Below are 21,183 nucleotides of genomic sequence, written 5' to 3' on the forward strand. Positions count from 1 at the left end.
CAAGAGACACTCATGTTAATATAACAATTGTTACAAGGAACAAGAGAGAAAGATCTTAATATGACACTTGTTGAAAGAAAAAGAGACGCACATGTTTACGTGAAACTTACTACAAAGAACAAAAGATCTCGGGTTAATATAACACTTGCCACAAAAAACAATAGACAATAATGTTAATATAACATTTGTTTCAAAAAACAAGAGACACTCGTGTTAATGTAACACTTGTTAAAAAGAACTTGAGAACTCCAGTTAATATCAACACTTGCTACAAAGAACAAGACACTGATGTCAATATAACACTTGTTACAAAGAACAAGACACTGATGTCAATATAACACTTGTTACAAAGAACAAGACACTGATGTCAATATAACACTTGTAATAAAGAACAAGAGACACACATGTTAATGTAACACTTGTTAAAAATAACAAGAGACTCATGTTTATGTAACACTTGTTACAAGGAAAAAGAAAACTCGTGTTAATATAACACTTGTTACAAAGAGGAAGAGACACTCATGTTTATGTAACACTTTTACAAAGAACAAGAGAACTCGTGTTAATGAAACACTTGTCAAAAAGAACAATAGACACTCGTCTTAATATAACACTTGTCAAAAAAACAATAGACACTCGTCTTAATATAACACTTGTCAAAAAGAACAATAGACACTCGTCTTAATATAACACTTGTCAAAAGGAACAATAGACACTCGTCTTAATATAACACTTGTTACAAAGAATATGAAACACTTACGTTATTAAAGCACTTGTTACAAAGAACAAGAGAAGTTGTGTTTATGTAACCCTTGTTACAAAGAACATGAGACACGTTCATGTCAATCTAACACTTGTTACCAAGAACAACAGACGCTCATGTTAATGTAACACTTCTTATCAAGAACAAAAGACATTCATGTTAATGTAACACTTATTAGAAAGAAGGGAACTCGTGTTAATATAACACTTGTTACAGAGAACAAGAAACAATAATGTTAATATATCACTTGTTACAATGAACAAGAAACAATCATGTTAATATAACACTTGTTACAAAGAACATGAAACACTCAAGTTAATGTAACACTTGTTACAAAGAACAAGAGACACTCGTGTTATTGTGAAACTTCTTACAAAAAACAAAAGACACTCACGTTAATGTAACACTTGTTACAAAAAACAACACTCACGTTATTATAAGACTTGTTACAAACGACAAGAGAACTCGTGTTTATGTAACACTTGTTACAAAGAAAAAAGAGACACTCATGCTAATGTAACACTTGTTACCAAAAAAAGAGACACTCATGTCAATATAACACTTGTTACAAAAAACAAGAGAACTCGTGTTAATATAACACTGGTTACAAAGAAGAAGAGATATTCAAGTCAATGTAACACTTGTTACAAAGAACAAGAGACTCATGTTAATATAACACCTATTGCGAAGAACAAGAGAACTCGTGTTAATATAACACTTGTTACAAAGAACAAGAGACATGTTAATGTAACACTTGTTACAAAGAACAAGGAACCTCATGTCAATATAACACTTGTTACAAAGAAGAAGAGACATTCATGTTTATGTAACACTTTTACAAAGAACAACAGAACTTGTGTTAATGAAACACTTGTTAAAAAGAAAAATAGACACTCATGTTAATGTAATACTTGTCACAAAAAACAAGAGACCGTGTTTATGTAACACTTGTTACAAAGAACAAGATACCTCGTGTTTATGTAACACATGTTAGAAAGAACAATAGATATTCGTGTTAATATAACACTTGTTACAAAGAACAAGAGAACTCGTGTTTATGTAACCCGTGTTACAAAGAACATGAGCCTCTCATATTAATGTAACACTTGTTATATTGTCATCAGTGTCTCTTGTTCTTTGTAACAAATGTTACATTAAAATGAATCTCTTGTTCTTTTTTAACAAGTGTTATAATAACAAGATTTCTCTTGTTCTTTGCAATAAGTATTAAACTAAGATTAGTGTCTTTTGTTCTTTGTAACAAGTGTTATATTAACACGACTTCTCTTTTTTCTTTGTAACCAGTGTAAGATTAACACGAGTGTCTCCTGCTCATTGTACCAAGTTTTGTATTAATGAGTTTTCTTGTTCTTTGTAACAAATGTTATATTAACATCATTGTCTCTTGTTTTTTGTAGCAACTGTTATATTAACACAACTTCTTGTTCTTTGTAAGAAGTGTTATATCAACATAAGTGTCTCTTGTTCTTTGTAACAAGTGTTACATTAACATGAGAGGTTCTTGTACATTCTAACAAGTGTTAGATAAACACGAGTTCTCTTGTTCTTTGTAACAAGTGTTACATCAACACGAGTTCTCTTATTCTTTGTAACAAGTGTTACATAAACACGAGTTCTCTTGTTCGTTGTAACAACTAACATGTTAATTTAACACTTGTTACAAAGAACAAGAGACACTCATGTTAATTTTACACTTATTGCAAAGAACAAGAGAACTCGTGTTAATGTAATACTTGTTACAAAGAACAAGAGAAATCGTTTTAATATAACACTCTGTACAATAAACAAGAGACACTCATCTTAATGTTACACTTGTTGCAAAGAACAAAAAAACATCATGTGAATCTAACACTTGTTACAAAAAACAAACACTCGTGTTAATGTAACACTTGTTACAAAGAACAGGAGACACTCGTGTTAATGTAACACTTGTTACAAAGAACAAGAGACACTCAAGTTAATGTAACACTTGTTACCAAGAACAAGAGACGTTCATGTTAATGTAACACTTCTTATCAAGAACAAAAGACACTCATGTTAATCTAGCACTTATTACAAAGAACAGAACGCGTGTTAATATAACACTTGTTACAAAGAACAAGAGACAATCATGTTTATGTAACACTTGTTACAAAGAACAAGAAACACTCACGTTATTATAACACTTGTTACAAAGAACAAGAAACACTCACGTTATTATAACACTTGTTACAAAGAACAAGAGACACTCATGTTAATATAACACTTGTTACAAAGAACAAGAGACACTCATGAAAATGTAACACTTGTTACAAAGAACAAGAGACACTCATGAAAATGTAACACTTGTTACAAAGAACAAGAAACTCGTGTTTATGTAACACTTGTTACAAAGAACAAGAGAACTCGTGTTTATGTAACACAAGTTACAAAGAACAAGAGAACTCGTGTTTATGTAACACATGTTACAAAGAACAAGAGAACTCGTGTTTATGTAACACATGTTACAAAGAACAAGAGAACTCGTGTTTATGTAACACATGTTACAAAGAACAAAAGAACTCGTGTTTATGTAACACTTGTTACGAAGAACAAGAGACCTCATGTCAATATAACACTTGTTACAAAGAACATGAAACAATCATATCAATGTAACACTTGTTACAAAGAACAAGAGGCACTCGTGTTATTGTAAAACTTGTTACAAAGAACAAGAGACACTCAAGTTAATGTAACACTTTTTACCAAGAACAAGAGACGCTCATGTTAATGTAACACTTCTTATCAAGAACAGAAGACACTCATGTTAATGTAAAACTTATTACAAAGAAGAGAACTCATGTTAACATAACACTTGTTACAAAGAACAAGAGACAATCATGTTAATATAACACTTGTTTGAAAGAACGAGAGAACTCGTGTTAATATGAACATGTTACAAAGAACAAGAGACACTCATGTTTATGTAACACTTGTTAGGAAAAACAAGAAACAATGATGTTAATATAACACTTGTTTCAAAGAATAAGAGAACTCATGCTAATATAAAACTTGTTACAAAAAGAAGAGACAATCATCTTTATGCAACACATGTTACAAAGAACAAGAGACACTCACATTATTATAACACTTGTTACAAAGAAAAAGAGACCGTGTTTATGTAACACTTGTTACAAAGAAAAAGAGAACACGTTTTTTGTTTACGTAACACATGTTACAAAAAACAAGAGACACTCATGTTTACGTAACACATGTTACAAAGAACAAGAGACAATCATCTTTATGTAACACTTGTTACATAGAACAAGAGACACTCATGTTTATGTAAGACTTGTTACAAAAAACAACACTCACGTTATTATAAGACTTGTTACAAAGGACAAGAGAACTCGTGTTTATGTAACACTTGTTACAAAGAAAAAGAGACACTCATGCTAATGTAACACTTGTTACAAAAAAAGAGACACTCATGTCAATATAACACTTGTTACAAAGAACAAGAGAACTCGTGTTAATATAACACTGGTTACAAAGAAGAAGAGATATTCAAGTCAATGTAACACTTGTTACAAAGAACAAGAGACTCATGTTAATATAACACTTATTGCGAAGAAAAGAGAACTCGTGTTAATATAACACTTGTTACAAAGAACAAGAGATATGTTAATGTAACACTTGTTACAAAGAACAACGAACCTAATGTCAATATAACACTTGTTACAAAGAAGAAGAGACATTCATGTTTATGTAACACTTTTACAAAGAACAACAGAACTCGTGTTAATGAAACACTTGTTAAAAAGAAAAATAGACACTCATGTTAATGTAACACTTGTTACAAAGAACAAGAGACACTCATGAAAATGTAACACTTGTTACAAAGAACAAGATAACTCGTGTTTATGTAACACATGTTAAAAGAACAATAGATATTCGTGTTAATATAACACTTGTTACAAAGAACAAGAAACACTTACGTTAATAAAGTACTTGTTACAAAGAACAAGAGAACTCGTGTTTATGTAACCCGTGTTACAAAGAACAAGAGAACTCGTGTTTATGTAACCCGTGTTACAAAGAACATGAGCCTCTCATATTAATGTAACACTTGTTCTATTGTCATCAGTGTCTCTTGTTCTTTGTAACAAGTGTTACATTAAAATGAATCTCTTGTTCTTTTTAACAAGTGTTATAATAACAAGATTTCTCTTGTTCTTTGCAATAAGTATTAAACTAAGATTAGTGTCTTTTGTTCTTTGTAACAAGTGTTATATTAACACGACTTCTCTTTTTTCTTTGTAACAAGTGTAAGATTAACACGAGTGTCTCCTGCTTATTGTACCAAGTTTTGTATTAATGAGTTTTCTTGTTCTTTGTAACAAATGTTATATTAACATGATTGTCTCTTGTTTTTGTAGCAACTGTTATATTAACACAACTCCTTGTTCTTTGTAAGAAGTGTTATATCAACATAAGTGTCTCTTGTTCTTTGTAACAAGGGTTACATTAACATGAGAGGTTCTTGTACATTCTAACAAGTGTTAGATAAACACGAGTTCTCTTGTTCTTTGTAACAAGTAGTTACATAAACACGAGTTCTCTTATTCTTTGTAACAAGTGTTACATAAACACGAGTTCTCTTGTTCGTTGTAACAAGTAACATGTTAATTTAACACTTGTTACAAAGAACAAGAGACCTCATGTTAATTTTACACTTATTGCAAAGAACAAGAGAACTCGTGTTAATGTAATACTTGTTACAAAGAACAAGAGAAATCGTTTTAATATAACACTCTGTACAATAAACAAGAGACACTCATCTTAATGTTACACTTGTTGCAAAGAACAAAAAACAGTCATGTGAATCTAACACTTGTTACAAAAACAAAAACTCGTGTTAATGTAACACTTGTTACAAAGAACAAGAGACACTCGTGTTAATGTAACACTTGTTACAAAGAACAGGAGACACTCATGTTAATGTAACACTTGTTACAAAGAACAAGAGACACTCGTGTTAATGTAACACTTGTTACAAAGAACAAGAGACACTCGTGTTAATGTAACACTTGTTAAAAAGAACAAGAAAACTCGTGTCAATATAACACTTGTTACAAAGAATAACAGACGCTCATGTTAATGTAACTCTTCTTATCAAGAACAAAAGACACTCTTATTAATGTAACACTTGTTACAAAGAGCAAGAGACACTCATGTTAATGTAATACTTGTTACAAAGAACAAGAGAACTCTTCTTAATATAACATTTGTTACAAAGAACAAGAGAACTCCAGTTAATATAACACTAGCTACAAAGAACAAGAGAACTCGTGTTAATAGAACACTTGTTATAAAAGAACAAGTCATTCATGTTAATGTAACACTTGTTACAAAAAACAAAGACACTCGTGTTAATGTAACACTTGTTACAAAGAACAAGAGACACTCATTTTTATGTAACACTTGTTAGAAAAAACAAGAAACAATGATGTTAATATAAAACTTGTTTCAAAAAATAAGAGAACTCATGCTAATATAAAACTTGTTAAAAAAAGAAGAGACAATCATCTTTATGTAACACTTCTTACAAAGAACAAGAGACACTCATGTTAATGTAACACTTGTTATATTCACATCAGTGTCTCTTATTCTTTCAAACATGTGTTAGATTAACATGATTGTTTCTTGTTCTTTGTAACAAGTGTTACATAAACATGAGCGTCTCTTGTTCTTTGTAACAAGTGTTACATTGATATCATTGTTTCTTGTTCTTTGTAAAAATGTTATAATAACAAGATTTCTCTTGTTCTTTGAAACAAATTTTAGATTAAAACGATTTCTCTTGTTCTTTGCAATAAGTATTAAACTAAGATCAGTGTCTCTTGTTCTTTGTAACAAGTGTTATATTAACACGACTTCTCTTTTTTCTTTGAAAGAAGTGTAACATTAACACGAGTGTCTCCTGCTTATTGTACCAAGTTTTGTATTAATGAGTTTTCTTGTTCATGGTAACAAGTATTACATTAACACGAGTTCTCTTGTTCTTTGTAACAAATGTTATACTAACATGATTGTCTCTTGTTTTTTGTAGCAACAGTTATAGTAACACGACTTCTGGTTCTTTATAACAAGTGTTATATCAACATAAGTGTCTCTTGTTCATTGTAACAAGTGTTACATTGATATGATTGTTTCTTGTTCTTTATAACAAGTGTTACATTGATATGATTGTTTCTTGTTTTTGTAACAAGTGTTACAATGACATGAGTGTGTCTAGTCCTTTGTAACAAGTGTTATATTCATACAAGTTCTTTGTTCTTTGTAACAAGTGTTATATTAATACGAGTTCTCTTGTTCTTTGTAACAAGTGTTACATTACATGAAAGGCTCTTGTACATTCTAACAAGTGTTAGATTAACATGAGTGTCTCTTGTTCTTTGTAACAAGTGTTACGTTGATATGATTGTTTCTTGTTCTTTGTAACAAGTGTTACACTAACATGAGTGTCTCTAAGTCTTTGTAACAAGTGTTAGATAAACACGAGTTCTCTTGTTCTTTGTAACAAGTAACATGTTAATATAACACTTGTTACAAAGAACAAAAGACACGTTTATGTAACACTTGTTACAAAGAACAAGAGACACTCATGTTAATTTTACACTTGCTACAAAGAACAAGAGAACTCGTGTTAATAGAGAACTTGTAATAAAGAACAAGACATTCATGTTAATATAACACTTGTTACAAAGAACAAGAGACACTCGTGTTAATGTAACACTTGTTAAAAAGAACAAGATAACTCATGTCAATATAACACTTGTTACCAAGAACAAGAGATGCTCGTGTTAATGTAACACTTCTTATCAAGAACAAAAGACACTCATGTTAATGTAACACTTATTACAAAGAAGAGAACTCGTGTTAATATAACACTTGTTACAAAGAGCAAGTGACACTCATATTAATGTAACACTTGTTATAGTGACATCAGTGTCTCTTGTTCTTTCAAACATGTGTTAGATTAACATGCTTGTCTTTTGTTCTTTGTAACAAATGTTATATTGACATGAGTGTCTCTTGTTCTTTGTAACAAGTGTTACATTGATATGATTGTTTCTTGTTCTTTGTAACAAGTGTTACACTATCATGAGTGTCTCTAGTTCTTTGTAACAAGTGTTAGATAAACGCGAGCGGAGTTCTCTTGTTCTTTGTAACAAGTGTTATATAAACACGAGTTCTCTTGTTCTTTGTAACAAGTGTTATATTAACACGAGTGTCTCTTGTTCTTTGTAACAAGTGTTACATTAACATGAATGTCTTGTTCTTTATTACAAGTTCTCTATTAACACGAGTTCTCTTGTTCTTTGTAGCAAGTGTAAAATTAACATGAGTGTCTCTTGTTCTTTGTAACAAGTGTTACATTAACATGAATGTCTCTTGTTCTTTATTACAAGTTCTATTAACACGAGTTCTCTTGTTCTTTGTAGCAAGTGTAAAATTAACATGAGTGTCTCTTGTTCTTTGTAACAAGTGTTATATTAACATGATACTTGTTACAAAGAACAAGAGACACTCATGTCATTGTAACACTTGTTACGAAGAACAAGAAACAATCATATCAATGTAACACTTGTTATAAAGAACAAGAAACAATCATATCAATGTAACACTTGTTACAATGAACAAGAGACACTTATGTTGATATAACACTTGTTACAAAGAACCAGAAGTCGTGTTACTATAACTGTTGCTACAAAAAACAAGAGACAATCATGTTAATATAACATTTGTTACAAAGAACAAGAGAACTCGTGTTTATGTAACATTTGTTACAAAGAACAAGAGACAGTCATGTTGATGTGTCACTTGTCACAGAAAGAACAAGAGAATTCGTGTTAATATAACACTTATTCCTTGTTTGTTACAGTCCAATCGTTGGAGTTCTCCTGTTACATATTATAATTTATCTTGGAGAAGTCTCTGATTTATTATGTTATGTGTGTTACACATTATGATTTCAAAAATATCCTGGACATTTTAATTTAGAACTTAAATAAATATTAATATGTATCAAATTTATGATACTTTCCAACAAGACATACACACAATTTTCTTTGTTAACACAAATATACATTTATATACAAAAAAACAATGCAATTTAAAATAATGATGATTACAAATAGTGAATGCAAATAATTATTTGTATACAAAAATTTTACAAACTCACAAACAATATTCAGTCTTCTATGTGGTCTGGAACTGAATATTTTATTGACAGCCTTACACTGCTTTATATGTAAATATCAAATACATATAAATATATACACAGGTATAGATAATACATACCCTTTGTTTTATGGTTTTAAACTTTTGATTATCAGACAAGTCACTGCAGTCTCTTCGAGTAAACGCTGTAATTTTCTCATGTGAAGAAATAGAACCTATGATAGACACTTGAACTTCCTGAAAATAACAACAAACAAAAGAGCCATAATTGTCGTTAGGTCATCTGTAAAGAAACTTAATATATTACCTAAAATGAAAAGAGAAAAAGTGCAAATTTCAATGTAAAAAAGAGACTGTTGGAAATAATAGCCAGTTATGAAGTTGTAAAAACTATCTTGAGTTACACTTAAAATTAAGAATTAATTAATCAATCAGTATAAATAGTTATTTACAACTTTCAACTGATAAGATCTGATTTCCATACAGTACTTAATAATAAGATCTTTATTAGTGTGTAATTTAGGCTAATGCAGTGAGTTATGTGGAATCTTTAATAATATACTATGTTCAAGTAGAGCTGCATTAGTATAAGAAAAATTGGATACAGAAACTTAATAGAAAATTTTATGAGATATTTATATAATGAAGTAGTACAGAATCTCTTAGTAACTGAGTTCATGAAAGAAAAAGACTGGGTTCAAAATAACTACAAACAAACAATCCTTATTAATTCACTAACACAAACATTGCGTGTGTATACTTGCCCAAGGAACAATAAACAGTCTCTTCTACAAAAATAAGTATCATCATTTTATTGAGCTTAAACTATCTACAGGGTAGCTGACCTCTCAAAAGGATTGCTTTCAGATGTAGTACATGCAGTTAATCTGAGGAAGTTAAAGGGAAGACACATTACATATCTGAATAATAAGGGATGGCTTTGAGTGTTTTGTTATTATTTTAGGGTTTAGTACAGTGGATAGGACAGTCTCAACATACTGGCATATTCCTTGTTGTTTTTAAATTACATGTATTTATTTGTACACACAATATTTTTCTCTCTCCCCTAATTCAGGCTTGTCTTCAAACTAGTAGATAATTTTAACTTTCAAAAAAATAAAATTCAAAGTTGAACGATGGTTACACAGTGTGTTAAGTTTTTACCATTCTTGTGAACACTTATGACAAAGACAGTACAACCCTTAGACAAAGAACTCGATACACCATCCTAATTTTAAAAATTCTCCATAAAAAGAATTCAATATCATAATTTTATTAACATGCCTTACAACACAGAAATTTACCACCAAAGTACAGAACAACTATATAAACCCTATAATGAACACTTCAGAAACTTTTAACAAAGAAATGCAATAAAGAAAATCCCTTCCATAATGATTATACAAAATAAATTTTAACATAGCAGAAAATACAAATTTCAATCTCAAAAGAAAAATGATTTAAATAATATACATTTAATGTATAGTTACAATGAAAAATAATGTTTAAGAATAATACATAAAACTGCAAACAATGAAATGCAAAATAACCCTTGAATAACAACTCATGACATAAGAGGAAGCTATTCTTTAGATGAAATAAAGATAGATAAATTAATAACTTCTTTTGCTCTATGACAAATGAAGAACAAATCAGCATTAGATCAAAAATTAAGCCTTTATACATTAAATAAAATTACTTCCAAAAAAATTTAAAAGTATATATAAAATAACACTTAATAATACATACTAAACAAATTAATCTTTTAAAGAAATTCAGTACTAACATAATGATTATAATAAAAAAATGTAGGGACATATGTACTGAAATTGGTATGTTTACATTATAAAACCAAATCAATCAAACCCACTAGCCAGCCACTGCAAATTATGTATACTTTAATCAATTACTCATTCTTAAATACCAAAAACAATATATCAGAAGAGAAAAAGCAAATAATAAAAAGAGAAAATACCACGATGCTTATATATCACTCAATTAAATATATATATATATATATATATATATACACACATACAGGGAGTGAACAAAAGAAGTTGCCCCTTTTAAAATGTTAATTTGTTATGTTTTTAATAAATAATAGAAAAATTTGTAAAAACTATGTTTTTAGAATGTGCTATTTTTTCAAATATGATATCAAATCCTAATTTTACATGGCTTTTGTAAATACCTGAACTTTTATGATTTTGTGACATTTTATCATAAGAAGTGATGTGCACCCTGCTACAGTTTCTTAGATATTCTTATTCCTAGTTGCCTACAATTGTTAAAATTAGGATTTAAGATCATATTTGAACAGATCTCATCAAGTGTGTTCTAAAAATGTACGTTTTAGATATTTTTCTGTTATCTAATAAAAGATATAACAAATTAAAAAGGCAACTTTTTTTTGTCCACCTCCTGCACATGGGGAAAATTTATACTAACCTAAGCAGCAGAAATGAGGTCTAACTTTCATCACTCACACTTCATATCCAACATCACACTCTCTATAGTGGCAGTGGATCACCACTTGGCTGCTGTGGTGTCTCTTATTATTTCTCTAGCTCAGTCTAAAGTTTGGCTGGCTTAAGCCAGCTCTGTAAGCAGCTGGTGGTGTTACTGCAGTAGATATTTGCAGTTATACATGGTCCAAGCTTTTTGTGGATATTTCCTGACGTGCATACTTTAAAAAATTGAACTTGCATCACTGTCAGGACTATGGCAATGAATGTTGATGGTTTCATTTACAAGTCAGCCATCATCTGCAACTGATGCAATCTTCAGAACCTCTTGGTCACTGGCCTCATATTTAACACTGCCAGTAGTCCAGTGATCCCTTTGTTTATCCCTCTGTTGTTATTGATGACACTACTGACAATAAGATCTTCACAGTTTGTTGGCTACTAGCAACAATGATTCCAAAGGTGTAGTATTTGTTATTTGTGGTACTGAGTTCTGGAAGACGTGTTTCTCTGCCACCCAACATTCAGCTGTCCTTTAGGACAACCTCAACTCTCACAGGGCTTCTCTGGCTTAGAGATATAGTGATATTTTGCACAGACCAATGCACGTACACTACTTGTGGCTCATAGTTTATAGACACATTATGATAAGACACTTAGGAGAGGGTTCCTGATACTGAAGGGCCTACCATTCATCTTTCTTGATAACAATGTTTTGGAAGCTGACTGCCCTGTCTGCACCACTGGTACAAAGGTGGTGCTTAGCTAATCATTAGTGGATTCTGCCACTCTGTCCAATAAGGTGTAAGGCTCTTAGGTCTGCTTGGTCCCCAGACTTCAGAATCAGTTAGGTCCCAAATGTCCAATGAACGACCTGGCAATGCATCTTTTAGCATAGATTTTACTAGGTGGAATGTCAGGCTGGATCCACGTGTCTTTGGGTCAATATGAAAATCTAGTTCATTACCAAAAAGAAAGTGCTGGATGTCCACTGTTATTTGCCAAACAAATATAATAGTTTTATAATACTATAAAGCTTCAGCACACTAAGGAACTTCACTTCACTGACTAGTTTGAGAACATGACAGCCAAAATGGTCAAAAATTTGATCTTAAACAGTAAAAGAACAGATTAAAAATACAAAATTGGGTGAATATCTATTAATCAGATGGTCAGTCTAGTGTAGGTTGAAAAAGTTATAACTGCCAGGTTATAACTATTAAACTCCTCTCAAAAAATCTATCTTTCGGGTGGAATAATCAACAGACTACTACTGTCACGTGATACTGGTATGTAGGTTCACATGTACTCATAATCGAATCGTCCATGGAATGTACATGCCCAGTGTCTGTGAACTTTCTCAGTCCACTGGCTTCACTACGACTTTGTTGACCAATACCTTATCAGCTGTGCTGTTCTTTGTTGTCATTCCTTTGATAATGGAAAACATGCTTAGCCTTCAGCCAAAATCCAAACACTCCAATACCATCTACACGTAAACAGTACTCAGTTCCAATAAAAAAAAATTGAAATCAAGATTACAAAACTTGTTCCTATGCAGAAGCTGGCTCAAGTTAGGTGAAGCCAACCAACCTATACTTCTGACCATTAGAATCCACTAATGTTCATACTGTCGTTCTTTAAGGATCATTTTCCACACACCCCACTAGTACAATGGTAAGTCTATGGATTTACATCAGCAGATAGCTAAAGGTGGCTTTGCTATAAGAAAACACACACACATTGTTTATACACATGTGAAGACTTTAAGGCCTCTTATGCTGATGAAACTAAATGCCAACTTAAAATACCAGCATTTGAATATATCACTATACCTATAAAAATTGGAAAAAAAGTTATAAACCTTTCCAACTCTGTTATCTACCATCAATAAAAACAGGACATCCAATTTTTCTCTCCAACTTTAAAATATTTTTGACAGCAATGTCTGAATCAGGAAGGTGTCAAGTTTCATTTATTATAACTATATATGACAAGCAACATTATATCAGCAATGTATTTTCAAAGTACCTACAATATTGCCAAAGAGACAAATGGACTTATCTCAATTGGAAAGTAACATAAATTTAGATTTATTAGTATGCGTAAGTTGTCAAAATTTCATCATTCTTTACTGATATCAGATAATCAAACCACATAATGTTTTCTTTTGATAGAATTTATAGTATTTTAGAATGCACTTAACACTACAATCCAATATATTTTCTCACATTATAATAAACCAATTGCAAAATATGTAAAAAAGAAATTGTGATTATAAAGAGTTTTTTGCAGTAATTATGTCATATCTCAAAACCAATATGGCACAAGAAGGTTAAACTTCACAGGGGTATAAAGGATATTACGTGGATATAAAGGCCAAAGTTGTCATATGATGCCATTAAGAGCACCACATAATGTCTGATCAATAAGAACAACTGTTAAAAATGTGCTGTCCTAGCACCCAGAATGCATTGCATTAAGGTAACAATGAACATCATATTAAGTTCACAAATCTTATTTGGTATGCTGGCCACTTCCCAGAATATTGTATCTTTGAGTCCGCATGATATATGTACAATTTCAGACAGTCCCACAAACAGAAGTTAACTAGTGTCAGGCCCATTGAATGAGTTGGCAACTCACAAGAAGAGAAATGTGAAATTATTCTGCCTTTAACAGGTTCCTGCAAGATATGTTCCAACTAGTTACCAATAGGTGAAGAATCACAATTCTGCATGAAAACAATAATTTCCACCACATTCTGTCGATGAAACTAACATTAGTTATGTTCATTGCACAGTACCCTGCAGCATGAAATGTACACGTTTGCATTTCACATGCTGACGGGTATCAGAAATGTCATGATCTAGTAATAAAGTCAGTTGTAAAAACCACACCACCCTGTCATCTTAGTATGATGAAGGTGTTTAGGAAATGTTATATATGGATTAGTTTCCAACCAGATAATACAGTTGGATGTGTTGACAATTTCAAAATGAGTGAAATGTGCTACATCAGTCAATACCACATTGGCAGGAAAATGTTCAATAACTCCCAGTCTTTCATATAATTAACAATGGTTAAATTCATTTTTTTAAATCTTCAAACATAATGCAGCATTTCAGGAAACATTTCAAAGCTGACTGAAGAGCTCATTGAACAGTTGAAGTTGCCAAATCCTGACACAGGGTAACAAAACATCCATTGCTGCATCCATATGTACTTGAGCTGACTTTTTCAGACCTCAGCAACAGCATCAGCTAACTAGGTGTTGATGAGCTCTATATGGTTTATAACAAATCCAACCTATCTCCTTGTATTTCTTTTATAATTATACAACAACAATACTGGAATAAAGCCCTCTGCAGATGTTATGCACTCTGTAATTCCCTCAGTACTGCTTTAATGTTGTAGCCTATTGTGTAATTACACTTTACTAGCTCATCTATCTGTAAACTTGTCAATTTCATGTTGGTTAAATGAACTACACTGCAATCAAAAGAGCCATTTATACCAATCAGAAATGAATCAAAGTGACCTTCCTTTCACATGATACTCATTACAACCCTGTACAATTTCAACTTCCTATCCCATGCTGTTTGTGAGAAATAATGTGCTGAGCTGTGGCACTTTCTTTGTAATCACCTTGTACTCCAGTGAATGACTTTTACATGCACACTTAGTTTGGATCACTCATAAAAACTTATGGCATTTTATGTATGGAGCTGCTGCTGTCTGCTTTATTAAAACAAAAATAAAAGGAAATCTTAGTTCAAACAAACATGTCACTAAACTATATCAAGATTAAAATGTATTTTAACTAATTTCCAGTAAAAGCTAGATGAAAGTATGAATTTATATTGTACAAAGCAGTGGTTCTCAACCTTTTGACTTGCGGCACACTAGGACAAGCTGAAAATTTTGCGGCAAACCTGGAAAGCCTTAACGATTTTTTAGGTACACGTTATACGCTTAGAGTTAGCCTTAGAACGAAAGTGCAGCCAAAGCAAGCGATAGTATTGTCAATGTGCAGATGACATTAATATCGCTTGCTTTGGCCGTGATTTTCGTTCTAAGGCTTGTTAACGATTTTGTGGTATAACAGAAAATTTAACACTTTTATTTTACACATTTTCAATGTGACGCTTGTGCCTGCTTCCGAGAGCAAATAAAATTGAAGCGAGGCTCTAACATAGACAAACAAGTTCGCATTTGATCATCGACTATAAGAAGCCTCTCTCTCTTTGTGGCTTTAATTTCAGTCAATGCTGAAAATCCAATTTCGCAAAACCACGAAGATGCAAATGAAAGCAGAACTTCAACTGCTTTTGAACTGATTGCAGGATATGAATTTTAATGGAGATCCAAAACTCATCCAAGCTCTTTTGGGAAACAATGACTGATAAAATTTGTCGTTTCGTAAATCAATGAGCTGTTCTTCCTCCTCAGTTGTAAGATCTCTTGTCTCGTTGATTCCGAATAGATAGGCCACCCAGTTATATTCATCGATAGCAAGTGACGGGAAGTAATGTTTTAGTGCGGTAGATCGCTTAATGTGTTCAAAATTTGAGGGACATTCGTTAATGGAAGGAAAACAATCAAGGACTCCTTTCGAGTACTTATTCTTCCACAGCGTCAACTTTTCATCGAAGGCCTTCAGTTTGGATGTTGCAGTAATAATGTTTTCAGATGGTCCTTGGAGACTTTACTTCAGAGAATTTAATTTGTCAAACAAGTCAGAGAGAAATTGAACCTTCAGCCACAAGATCTCATCATGAAAAGAAAATTCAAAACCTGCTTCCTCAACCTCCAAGAAAGAAATTACTTCAGTTTTTAGTTGGACAAGACGCTATAACACCTGTCCTTTCGAAAGCCACCGAATTTCAGTGTGATACAGCAGCTTTTTGTAGGCCTGGCATGGCCGAGCGCGTTAAGGCATGCGCTCGTAATCTGAGGGTCGCGGGTTCGCATCCGAGTCCCGCTAAACATGCTCGCTCTTTCAGCCGTGGGGCGTTATAATGGGACGGTCAATCCCACTTTTCGTTGGTAAAAGAGTAGCCCAAGAGTTAGCGGTGGGTGGTGATGACTAGCTGCCTTCCCTCTAGTCTTACACTGCTAAATTAGGGACGGCTAGCACAGATAGTCCTCAAGTAGGTTTGTGCGAAATTCCAAAAACAAACAAAAAACAAAGCTTTTTGTAGTCTGAATCCATCGCCTCACAGAGAAGAGAGAAAAGTCGAGACTAAAGTGGCCGAGACTTGATGAAATTTACTACTTGAATAACTTGATTCATAACAGACTGCAAATCTTTCAGTAAAGATTTGGAGGCGAGCACCTCTCTGTGAATCATGCAGTGAACAATCCTAATGTTTGGATTTTGTTGGCGCACCAGAATGACGAATCCCTTCTTTTTACCTTACATTGAAGAACAGCCATCGGTGCAAACGCTGACACAGTTATTCCAATGTAATTTGAAGAGCAAAATGTTTTCATTCAACAACTCGAAAATGTCTTGGCCTTTCCTGTACTTTTTAAATCTTTGCAAAATTAGTATTCGTTTACGATTTTCCATCTTTTATGAATCGAACAAAAGTCAGAACTTGAGATTTTCCACTAACGTCAGAAGATTCATCAACTTCAAGAGACCAGAGCAGAGACAATTCATCTTCAGGCGCTTCCAAGTGTTCGCAAACTTGATCCTTCAAATCCAACGATAAGTCTACAATTCTGCGCGAAATTGTGTCATTGGACAGTGGAACTTACTTAACCTTTTTGGCGGCATCCGTTCCAAGCATAGTTTCAACAATGATTGCTAACGCTGGCACAATGACTGATTTGGCCTCCGTATGCGCTTTCTTGCGTTTTGCCAACAACTGAACAACCTTATAACTTGCAATCAATCCTTTTTCGGACAGCTTCATCTATTTCACAAGCTTCCTTGATCGCTCATGTTGTTGAGCCGCGAGATTCTCGAAGTAATCTTTTGGTCTATCCTTCACAGCTGAATGTTTTGTTTCCAAGTGTCTCTTCAGTTTGCTAGGAACAAGCGCCTCGTTCGATAAAGCTGCATTGGAGAGTAGGCAGAATGGTAATTGAGAATGTTCCGATTCCAAAGCGATAAAACCGTATTCGATGTATTCGTTTTTGTACTTTCGTTTGTTTCCTTGCTTTTGATTCAACACATTCTCCTTTGCAGCACCAGACTAACTTTTTTTTTTTTTTCATGGATAAATGATAAGCTAATTCATACACGATAAGCACGAAGTTCTGCAGTTGGTATAAAATTCCTACCTACAGAGTAGTAGCTGTAGCTTACCGCATAATGAGAACGTGTTCCAGAAAGCAGTTTGATTGTTTGATGCATCATTTATGACGTACGAAGCGCTTTTTATGCATAATAAAAATTCACTGTTAATTCATACCATTATAGTTAAACGAAAAATGTGTTGGTTAAACATAGTAGCCTACTTTTTCAAATTAATATAAATCAAACATAATTATGAGAATCATAATACTTACATTACAATTTTTGATGGAACCTTTTGTAGTCCATTTAAGCTTTTTCTAATCACATTAGCCATCTTAAGCCTAATGTTTGGAAGAGCGTAAACTTAAAACTCAATAAATCACTAAATTAAAAACACAAAAGCTAAATAAAAGTTCTGGATTTTCAAAATCGTAAAAAGGATGGTAAAGCTTTTGATATTACCAAGAGTTTTCTGAATTTCTCGAATTTATGTTGTTATAGATTACTAAGAGTACTTACGTTTAATCAATTCTCCCACAACGGTTAAAAACGTTCTATTTTGCTAAGCAAACGCAATTCAATATCTCAGAATAGAACAATGTGATGTAACCAATCAAATTCAGCTAGTAACAAGCGACACTTTACAAAACGCAAAGAAAAATGAATATACTTTCTAAAATTAACAAATGTTTAAGTAATCCACTTTTTAACACATTTTTCATAATTCTTGCAACCACTTTATTTTTTATTAATTTTTCCAAAATTAATTCAAATAAAAAGTAGTTACGTTATATGCAATAAAACCTAAATGACAAGTTTGTTGTTGTTGTTGTTTTGAATTAAGCACAAAGCTACACAATAGGTTATCTATGCTCAGCCCACCACGGCTCTTGAGAGCCGGATTTTAGCGTTGTAAGTCCACAAACATCCCGCTGAGCCACTGGGTAGCAAATGACAAGTAATTAGAAAAATGAATCAATAATGGCATGGCCAAGCGCGTTAAGGCGTGCGACTCGTAATCTTAGGATCTCGGATTCGCATCCCCATCGCGCCAAACATGCTCGCCTTTTCAACCGTGGGGGCGTTATAATGTTACTGTCAATCCCACTATTTGTTGGCAAAAGAGTAGCCCAAGAGTTGGCGGTGGGTGGTGACGACTAGCTGCCTTCCCTCTTGTCTCACACTGCTAAATTAGGGACGGCTAGCACAGATAGCCCTCGAGTAGCTTTGTGCGAAATTCAAAACATTTGCTGCTTTCTTGTTTTCTTAAAAATACGGGCTATCAGTGATGCGTACGTGTTTTCTTACAGTAAAGCCACATCGGGCCATCTGCTGAGTTCATCGAGGAGAATCAAACCCATGAAAAAGATAAAAGAAAATGAATTACCTAAACCTCATGTTCCATGCCTATAGGGGCGGTTTGTTTGTTTGTTTTTGAATTTCGCGCAAAGCTACTCAAGGGCTATCTGCGCTAGTCGTCCCTAATTTAGCAGTGTAAGACTAGAGGGAAGACAGCTAGTCATCACCACCTACCGCCAACTCTTGAGCTACTCTTTTACCAACGAATAGTGGGATTGACTGTCATATTATAACTCCCCAACGGCTGAAAAGGCGAGCATGTTTGGTGCGACGGGGACGCGAACCCACGACCCTCAGATAACGAGTCGTATGCCTTAACCCACCTGGCCATGCCGAGTCCTATCGGGGCGGAATGTATGTTGTTTGCTTGATTTAAATTATATTTTGTAGACCGTGTTACTCATCATTAATTTAGGTGTCTGAATAACATTATTTCGCAGACGAACAGGTTGTTTTAAATGTTTCACTTGTAAATTTCAGTGAAGCTGGAAAAAAATTGATGAAAAGGTCTAATTTATTCTTTGTTTTATTACTCTAACAACATACCAGTTTCTGTCATTAACGTTTCAGCACTAAACGTTTAGTCATACTTCACAATCGGTTAATGCTATTTTATTTTATTTGTCCACACCCTCTACACCCTGTCACATACAATAATAAAAGGTGTGACTTTAACTTGATAGAAGTTAAAGTACAAAGCTACATAATGGGCTATCTGTGTACTACACTGCACCACGGGTTTCTAGCGTTGTCAGTCCACAGACATTCTGCTGTGCCACCAGGAGGGCTTAAATGTGCTTGCTAGCTAATTCCGTAATTTCCGAAATACCCATTGATTTCAATACACCCCTTCTGAACGTCGGCATTTGCACATTAGAAAAAAAAAAAAAAAAAAACTTTTTTTTGTCTAAAAATAATTTTCCACGCATTTTTCTTAAGATAATTTGGACATTTCGTATTTATTCAAAGAATTATTGATGTTGATTAAATAACACTATGCATTAAAATATTACAGGTATTTTGGTCGTGTTGTGCGTGACTTGAAGGGTCAGATACTATTTCTTCTTCCATAACACTATGCAATCTGCATTATTTTTGTTTATAAAATATGCAAACATCCCACGCTGATTTTCAGTAAATCAAATAAATTGATAATTAAGTAATCAAAATATGCGTTACTATCACGATAAGGATTAAGTTGTTTTTAATCCCAAACATTGTATATTAAAATGTTTTATACACGCAGCATAACTGAATTGTTTATATAAATATTTATTTACTTATCAGTTATATGTCGCCACAGCACTACGTACATATTTCCCGAGGAGAAATATTTATAAAATATTTTTTAAACTTATATATTTTTAAACTTATTATTTTGTAACCTAAATTATTTGAGTGTCTGAATAATGTTGTTCTCCTTCGCCAAATTTATGATTTTGACCAACTATTTAATGTTATAGATTTCTTTTATTTTCTTTAGGTTACTAGATGATGAATAAAGAAGAACTCAAAAAGGCCATAATTAAGAAACAATATTTGCTAGTACCTTAAACAATGTCATCTCCAAAATCTGGGCCCGGCCATGGCCAGGTGAATAAGGCACTTGACTCTTAATCTGAGGGTCGTGGGCCTGATTCCAGTATTATAATATGACGGTGAATCCCACTATTCGTTGGTAAAAGAGTAGCCCAAGAGTTGGCGGTGATGACTAGCTATCTTTTCTCCAGTCTTACACTGCTAAATTAGGGACAGTTAGCACAGATTAGCTCGAGTAGCTTTGTGCGAAATTCAAAAACAAGCAAACAAACCCTGGGTTTAGTTCACGTAGTTTCGATTGTAACGGCATTTCATTAACATATATTTATTTTAATATGAACGATTGTTTTAGTTAAATATATATTAATATTTAGAAATGTACGCCACTTCTTGTGCTAAATATGTATTGCGAAATTCTCCTCTATTTTATAAATTTGTAGAAGATTTAGAGTAAAGAATCATCAATTGCAGATATGTGTATTCAAATTCTAGTGACTGCCAGTATTGTTGCCAACTGAAATTTCTAGAACCTTGTCAAATGATTATAAAGATAGTCATCAAACTCGCTGAGAAATAGCATA

The 21,183-nt window shown here is 32.9% G+C and overlaps 1 protein-coding gene and 1 long non-coding RNA gene across 2 annotated transcripts in view; one reads left to right on the forward strand and one right to left on the reverse strand.

Moving 5' to 3' along the window:
- Positions 1 to 18,044, reverse strand: part of LOC143254485 (uncharacterized) — a 30,003-nt gene extending 11,959 nt beyond the window's left edge. The window contains exons 1-2 of the long non-coding RNA XR_013030220.1: positions 17,977 to 18,044; positions 9,110 to 9,226 (exon numbers count right to left, since the gene is read on the reverse strand). This is a non-coding gene — a long non-coding RNA (uncharacterized LOC143254485). The remainder of the gene's footprint in view (positions 1 to 9,109; positions 9,227 to 17,976) is intronic.
- LOC143251934 (dynein axonemal heavy chain 7-like) overlaps positions 1 to 20,606 on the forward strand; it is a 557,556-nt gene extending 536,950 nt beyond the window's left edge. Inside the window, exon 7 of the mRNA XM_076503303.1 lies at positions 20,547 to 20,606. The gene's annotated coding sequence lies outside the window, so the exon portion shown is untranslated. The remainder of the gene's footprint in view (positions 1 to 20,546) is intronic.
- The last annotated feature ends 577 nt before the right edge of the window (positions 20,607 to 21,183 follow it).

The sequence above is a fragment of the Tachypleus tridentatus genome, chromosome 6 (assembly GCF_004210375.1).
Source record: "Tachypleus tridentatus isolate NWPU-2018 chromosome 6, ASM421037v1, whole genome shotgun sequence".
Taxonomy (NCBI): Eukaryota; Metazoa; Arthropoda; class Merostomata; order Xiphosura; family Limulidae; genus Tachypleus; species Tachypleus tridentatus.